An 8,887-nucleotide genomic window follows, 5' to 3' on the forward strand; every position below is an offset into this window, starting at 1 on the left:
GATAATAAAAAATTGGAGGTATCTTGTGAGAGGAGTTTCTTAAAACACCCATCAAAAACTACGGAAACTCTGTTTCAGTTTCATTCTCCTCTACCAAAATATTCTTAATTAAATTTCTTAGATGCTTTTTAATGCGAAGAGAGTTGAACTAAAAAGAGATCCGGATACCTAATACAATCGAGATTTACATTTTATATTATATTTTTTCTTTTCAATTCGGTGAACGAATACTTGAATGCTCTTTTGAATGCTATTATGAGTTATGTATCTATTAAGTTATATGGTGATAAGATTGGCTGTTAATGTTGGTTTATAATATTAAGGAGGTGATTTGACAATACCAAATGAATAAATAATTTTTTTCTATAATAAGATTTTCAAATAATTTATTTAAATTATATATTGTAGATAACTAATTAAACGTGCATAGTATATTTTTTTTATTTAGAAAATAATTTAATTTTATTTTAAAAAACACATGTCAACTTTAAATTGAGCACGGACATACTTACACATCACCTCCACACTAACCTATAAAATAAACTTTTCAACTCGATAAAATAATTCAACTTATTCAAAAAAACTTAATACACTTTTATATATAATTATATAACAACTCGCCTCATTAAAAAGAAAATAACAGAGTTCCATGCAAACAATCAAATTGTGAAAACCAAGGAAAATAAGAGAGTTCCGTGCAAACCATCAAATTGTGAAAACCAAGGAAAAGGCACCAACTCGCTATGATGCCATCTCACATATGGAGTGCATGCAACACGAAAAGGTGTTGGCATCTGCTTAACATTTAAGTTAAGCACATTAGAGATGTTTATGGGTTTTGTTAGACTACTTTATTACAACCTTGCTATCTTGGGAAACATTATGAAATGCAAACATAGTCAAAGAGCTCATATAAATAGAATCTAGAACTAAAATATAGTTAGCCACATTATAAACTACATGTATATTGTGTGTACAGGGAAACCAGCTATTTAAACAACAGCCTCTGAAAGCTAGCGTGTTACAAATCGCTACATCTTTTTACAAGATACACGAGGACGAAAGTCATAGTTAATATGGGTTTTTCGAGAGGTTGATGGCTTAAAGTATACATCCCTCGACAATCTTTTATATCTGTGATGCACGTCATGTATATTTTCAGCGGCGATGAAAGATTCAATGTTTTGGAGATAGTTTTAAGGTAGGTTTAGTAATTTGCTAAGTTTATTACGATTTTGTTGTAAAAATAATTAAAATAGATTTATTTTAAACATGGATTTATAATGTATTGAGAAAGATCAAATCTCTTTGTGTATAAATTTCTTTTAAAATTTAAAATTTGAAAAAAAAAATGCATCTTTCTTTATATAGTAATTTTTCATAGTTTAAAATATCTTTTGAATGTTATATAGGATATCTAACTTAAACTTGCAATTCCAAAAAATCATTATTGTATTTCAAGGAAAATTGACCCTAAAAAATATACCTAAAAAACAACCTAAACTTGTAATTCCAAAAAATCATTATTGTATTTCAAGGAAAATTGACCCAAAAAAACATAGCTAAAAAACATTTTAATTGCGCAGGCGCTATACAACCTAGTTCACTGTGGATGAGTGAGGGCTAGATGTGAGATGATGTTTTTTAAATTCAACCTTTTTTTTATATTGTAATTTTGTTTTTTATTAATAAAATTATGAATAATTTTTTAGATAAAAGAAAATATAATATGCATATCACATTAAAATATATAACATATAAATAGTACTTACCAACCTAGATCCATCTTAACCCGAGATCTATTAAGCACCCAGGAGTTTGATATAAGTTTACCATATAAATTAAAATAATGATTTTATAATGATCTTTAAATTTCATTAATAAGTGGATAAAAACTTAATATTTAAGATATTACAAGGTTTTTAATGATCAATATTTACCATGGATATTATTAATCTCTAAAAATTTTTTTTTTTTACAATATCATGGGCCAATACCCAGAAGAGAAAAATAGAGAGAGGAAGGGAGAGGGAGAGGAAGGGAGAAAATCCTAATACCATGGCTTATCAATACCATGGGCCATCTAGGCTTTTGATTATTATGTTATGGATCTAGGCTTTTAATTTAACCATGGCTTATCTACACCACGTACTCAAAAACCATAACTTATTTCAAAATCAAAATATTTTATAAATACTTTATTTTACTTTAATTTTATAACATTTTTTTAATTAAATCTAAAAGCAAAAAGGTTATAATTACTTTTGAGGTATATCTAAATATTCCCATAGAGATTAAATCGAGGTTTTAATAAATTAAAAATGAGAATGTTTGTATATATACATATGTGAAATTTATATAATATAAATAATATTATAAAGAACAAGGATGGATGCATCTTAACCAAGGATCCAAGCCAAGAGAGAAAACAAAGTGACTAACAATGATAGAGGAAAGATAGTGCATGATTCTTTTAAGAATTTTATTATTGTATTTTCTTTGACATGATTGATCCAAAATATAGTTTTAATATTTTTCAACCAATTATGTTTTTTTTTTTATAATTATGTCGTAAGGCGTTCCCCTTTGAAATCTACTCCCCTCTTGCCCACATGTCATCATTGTGCACCATAAGATTATATGTTAGACGATTGAAAAAGGCTCAACCGTTCGATCAAGGGAAAGTAGTTATGAATTCATTGCAGAGCGGTATTTGATTCCAAGGCATATGTAACAACTCATACTGTAATGATCAAGGATGTCATTTGATTAAATTAACACACCATAGCAATGGTTGCGCTCACTGTTGCACCCACAACTACACATGTTCATGGTCTCTGCAGCAGCAACAACGACTTCAACGGTTGAAAACTCTCTGTCGCCTCACCTCGCGTGTGCACGCCCGCAACTTCCAAGAGGTAATTCTGCAGTGCCCCCAACCCATTCTTTTCTTTTTGCAGTACGATACAATGCAATTCTTGATTGATTTTGTTGTGGTTGTGGCTAAGTACGGGGAGAAGAGCATTTACTTCAATCTGGAGGACATCAGCAACACCACTGGGGCTTGGGACCTGTACGACTCTGATACTCCCTCTCCCTACAACCTCTTACAGGTACCTACCCAATTCATTCAGACTTTTTACTTTCTTTGTTGTATGAGAAGAATGGATGATGATGTTATTTCTATGTGTGTGTGGACAGAGAAAATTCTTTGAGACTTTTGTGAAATTGTTCACCAAGAGAGGGTTGCTACTTAAGTTCCTTTTGTTGGCGGGAGGAGGGGCGTTGGCCTATGTGGGCGCCAACGCCACTAACAATCACTACAACCACAATGACCATAGCTGCTCATGTTCATGGTCTCTGCAGCAGCAACGACAGCTTCAACGGTCGCAAACTTTCTGTTGCCTCGCCTCGCATGTGCATGCCTGCAACTTCAAAGAGGTAATTCTGTAATGCCCTCCCCCAACCCATTCTTTTCTTTTTGTAGTACGATATAATGAAATTCTTGATTGATTTTGTACGAAGAGATTCGGGGGCATGATTGTGGCCAAGTATGGGGGGAAGAGAATTTACTTCGATCTGGAGGACATCAACAACACCACTGAAGCTTGGGACCTGTATGGCTCCAATACCCCCTCTCCCTACAACCCCTTACAGGTACCTACCTAATTCATTCAGTCTTTTTATTTTATATGTTGTATGGGAAGGATTAATGATGATGCTATTTCTCTGTGTGTGTGGACAAAGAAAATTATTTAAGACTTTTGTGAAGTCATTCACCAAGAGAGGGTTGTTGCTCAAGTTCCTTTTGTTGGTGGGAGGAGGGGCGTTGGCCTATGTGGGCGCCAACACCACCGGTGACACTCTTCCCATTGTGAGAGGCCCCTAGCAGCTCCCTACATTCCGCCCCAGAGGAAAGATCTAAGTATATGCACATTCTTTCTTTATCTTTGTATTTAGGTACTGCTACTCTCAGCAATTTCTTCTTTGTAATACCAACTCTGCTCTTCGATATGAAATTGTGAATTCCAATTAAATGTCTCCACAATTATTTCCCGAGTACCAAGCCTCTATGCATCTCTCTTAGCACAACACAACATCAGCACTGCATCTTATTCTTATTTTTTAGGGAAATTGTGTCAAAGTGAAAAACACAAGACTTCTATTTTTAGGATCCTTTTATTCAGATTACATATTTCGAGAATATTTCATAATCCTATGAACATCAATCTGGTTAATTGTTTAACCTTGTTGTTATCCCAGAATCTCATGAATCGCAACAACGAAGTCAAATAATCTAAATGGTTGTTATCCTTGGAATTCTGAGATATTTACAAAATCTACAATTGGAATAAGCTTAGTAGTTTATCTTTCCATATCTGGTTTATCTTCATGTTTTAGTTTTTTCCTCAAGACATCTGAATAAACATAGCATTTTAATTTATTAAAACACATAGTTGGGCAGAAAAGAACAAAGACCATATAAAAACAGAAGAAAGAAAGTTGTAGAAGAATGTGATTCACAACTATAGTTTTGTTAGCTACTTTAGTTTCATATTTATGCTTAAATTGTTGGATTGTTTATATTTTTTTCATGTTTAGATGGTTTGTTATGGTTGAATTGCAGATTTCATAATATTTGATGAAGATGAACTTTTTCATAAAAATACATCTTATATGAGGAAATTTCATTGTTTTGTTTGCTACTTTAATTCTATATTTGTGCTTAATATTTTTTTGGATAGCTCGTGTTCATTTTCATGTTTAGATTCTTAATTATGAGTGGATTGCGAATTTCACAATACTCTGGAAATTTAACCGTCATGAGTTTATTCATAAAAATACGTGCTATATATGAAAGTTTCAAATAAAAAGAGATTAAAGTATTGATTTTGATAATGGAAAAAGTTTGGTGTGCACCATACATTGTGTTGAACAATTTTCTCCATTTCCATATGAAATTATTCAAAATATTAAGAGCTGAAATCCTGATCCATATGTTCTCATTACAAGCAACACACCCTTATGTTAGAGGGGGATATTTTCTTTATCTAAATTCCATCTGTGCAGTTGTAATGCTATAGCATAAAAGTTTATGAAGATGGTTGTTTCTCACTCAATTCTATATTTAGAATTGTTGTAGGATTCGAGTTTATGAGAATTGTTGTTTTCTCTTAATTCCATCTTCACAATTGCAGTTGTGTTTGTTGTAACATACGAGTTTATCGGGATTGATGTTTTCTCCTAATTCTGTCTCCACAACTGAAGTAGCATATGAATTTATGAGGATTGTTTCACTTAGATAGGAATGGATATACTAACAAGGAGCAGTATTCGGGAACCTATAAACATGGCGCTAAAGCAATATACTTAACAATGACTTCCACCCAACTTCAAGCTACAACATGACAAGAAGAAACAAGAACACATTGATTCATAAATGAGGGCATGCCCATTAAATAAGAACATAGGTAATCACCATCTACAATTAGGTTTCTTCACGTTTAATATTCTATAATACCTCTTCCATAACTTTTCTAAGGAAATTCTAGCTAGCTAGATTCACCAAAATAAGAGTCCTCTCTGAATTCACTCAAAAAATGAACTTGAGATGATTATGGCTACTTCGATGGACCTATAGTTTAGCTCAATCTCCAATTTGTGTACTGGGAATAATTCCACAATTCTGCTAATACTTACAACATTCACAACCAGGTAGATCTATTAACTAGAGGAGATTTGTACTAACATCAATGCAACTGCAAAGAGAGGCTTCAATGGAAAATGAACCTCCCAAATAGTAGGAACTTACATATCTCATAAATAGCATGCTTGAGAAGTTTGTCTAATGATTTTGGACTTACTCTAGCCTCTAGACCACAAGGAAAATGTCAACTCCAAAAATATTGTTAGCTCATTGTATTTGACAAATATTAATAGCTTTACATTTCACAAATAAAATATATCATGAATAGCTTCTCTTGAAATCTTCTACACACAACCTTAAATAACCATGCCCGAAATATCGTCTATGTTAGTGTCATCTGATCACATGATGTGTCACGATTGGCATATCACCCAACAACACTGCATTATGGAAATTGTTGGCAATACTATACTCAATGTAACCCCTATTTGACATTTTTTTTTAAATTATGGCCTATATGAAGAAACGAGTCAAGTAGAAATTCAATCTGTCTTATGAAAATGTCACTAAATATCCAGGTTTGTTTTTTCTATGTATGCACCCTAGATACACCAAACATAAACTATTATGCATCAAATCTTTTACTAATCCCCTCTGCTTTTTCCTTTGTCCATTTTGCTCTGTCAAACACATGGTTGTCACAAAAGGAAAGTAACTTCTTATGCTTGCAGTCACACATATTTGTATGAGATGATTTTCAATTAGTGTTACAATAATCAATGCAAGAACAAAGTCCATTTGAGATACCCTTCTTGTGATTATACCAAATCTTCGTCACTGTAGTCTCACTGAATTTCTCCTTGTTGTACCGAGACAAAGTTTCACCCTTGACAGTGAGATAGAAATCCCATTTTATATTGGCACTCATGTACTAAGCAATCTCATTGCCTAGTTTGGTCATTTGACAAGAAGGAAGTAATAAGAAATTATCTTTCCTTATCAACACAAATTCTTACTTCCTACTAGTATTTCTGAGGGTTTTGAAATCTAACCCTTTAACAAGCTTTAGAAAGGAAAGTAGGGAGTTAATATGTATTCTTTAATATTATCTGAAACTGAACAAGAGACACGTTGTTGGCAGTGGGATTGCCATGCCAAATACAACAATCAATTCATTCTTTGTTGTATGGTTATTGTCCTTGGCATTGCCACATTAAATGAAATTATATATCCATTCTTTAAACAAAAGTATGTGTATATGAGTGATGCTTGGCCATAGTTATTGACGAAAGAATCAACTCTTGTTCTTCCTTCTTTGGATTACACCTCCTTTTGGACTGATCCAAGGTTTTCTTACTCGAGTGCCTTTCCTTTGGATGTCAATCAACATTTAACACTGAGTCAAATATTTCAAACCATCTTGACGATCTTAATCTCATGCTTTATGTAATGACTTTGAAGATATATTTGATTGGAATAATTTTACTAAAACATTGAAAGAAGATGTCAGAATTGTGAAATCTCTACCGACATCTTATGCAAAAATCGAGCCTTTACAAAAAGCCCCAATATCATGGTCAAATGTTGGATCATTAACACTTCAATTCTTTTAGTGTTTAGACTTTGATCTTGTAAAGTTGGTCAATATCCCAAAGAATGCTCCAAGTTTCTTACTGCACCATGTATTATTCGGATGCAGCATACATAATACAAGGAAGAAATGCTCCCCTTGTTGAAGAAGCATAAGGTTATACACTTTACTCATACAGATTCTCGACTTGCAAATAATGGACTTCTTAATTCCATTCAAAAGCTAAGTTGTCATACAAACTATCAAGCCCTGAGGTACACAAAGTTTATAGAAGAGCTTGGGAAGAAATTGGTGGCTAGGATGAGAAATAATGGGAAGCCTTACATTGGCCTTCATTTAAGGTAAGAAGCAAAACAATAAATTATGATGTTAACTTAGATCAAGTTCAATAAATTGAACCTATACATGTTAAGTTCTTAAAAATTGTGAAGTCATAATATTGATGTATGTAACATGAACTAAAAATCATGTGCGTTATCAACAATACACATTTAAATATTTTATCAGGTTAGAACATGATGAACTAATTCATAGCAACTAATCATTTGCTATCTATAACGGTGTAGATATGAGAAGCACGTGTTAGAATTGACTGGTTGTTCACACAACCTTACATTGATGAAGCAGAGGAGCTGTGTGAAATGCGATACAATGTAAAGCATTGGAAGAAGAAGGAAATTGATGCTGAAGAAAAGTAGAAGCAGGGAGGTTGTCCTTTAACTCCACGTGAGACTGATCTTTTCTTGAAAGCCTTGGGCTATTCATCAACAACAAACATTTACATTGCAACAACGGAAATTTATGGCAATGGTAGCATGAGAGCTTTGCAAAATGAATTCCCAAATGTATTTTCACATTCAACTCTTACTACATAAGAGGAGCTTAAGCGTTTTAAAAACTATCAGAATAGACTTGCTGCATTGGACTATATTTTAGCACTAGAGAGTGATGTGTTTTTGTATACTTATGATGGAAACATGGCAAAGGTTGTTTAAGGGCATAGATGGTTTGAAGGTTTCAGGAAAACTATAAATCCTGACAGGTAAGAGTTTTACCCATTTTACTTACCAACTTAAAGGAAATTATTGGTAATTTTCTTTGATTAAAACAATCATTGGTAGAAGGAATTTTTCATGCGATACAACAATATAAAAATGAAGGGCACCTATAATGAGTGTGATTTCTTCTATCATTAGGGAAAATCTGATCAAATTGACAGAAAAAATGGATCAAGGACAAATTTCTTGGAATAAATTTGCATCCAAAGTGAAGGCCACACATTTTAACCGATTTGGAGCTCCTTATCCAAGAGAAGCTGGTGATTTCCCAAGACTGGAGGAAAACTTCTATACCAATCCCTTCCCTGGTTGTGAATGTGAAAGTCATAACAAAAATCGAAGACTACTGAGGCAACAATACCATGCATAAGCATAGCCCAACTATATATTCAATTTCAGATACTTTGGTATTGTACTATAAGTTGAAGTACAAAGGTGAATTGGTTTGGGTCTAATTGTTAGCATGACGAGCTTGCTGATGGGTGTTCACTAGCTCAATGGAGATGTACATGTAAGACATGATTTTGATGACTAATTATCTGCGGTATGGAGCTCAGCTAACCATGCTTCTGTCAAATAGATTGGAAAGGG

At 33.1% G+C, this 8,887-nt stretch overlaps 1 pseudogene; it reads left to right on the forward strand.

The window, feature by feature from the left end:
* The first annotated feature begins 2,969 nt into the window (after window positions 1–2,969).
* On the forward strand, window positions 2,970–8,666 carry LOC149220592 (O-fucosyltransferase 19-like; annotated as a pseudogene).
* The last annotated feature ends 221 nt before the right edge of the window (window positions 8,667–8,887 follow it).

The sequence above is a fragment of the Pinus tabuliformis genome, chromosome Q (genome assembly GCF_031772625.1).
Source record: "Pinus tabuliformis cultivar Carrire ecotype Pingquan chromosome Q, CPIR1, whole genome shotgun sequence".
In the NCBI taxonomy this organism is placed as follows: domain Eukaryota; kingdom Viridiplantae; phylum Streptophyta; class Pinopsida; order Pinales; family Pinaceae; genus Pinus; species Pinus tabuliformis.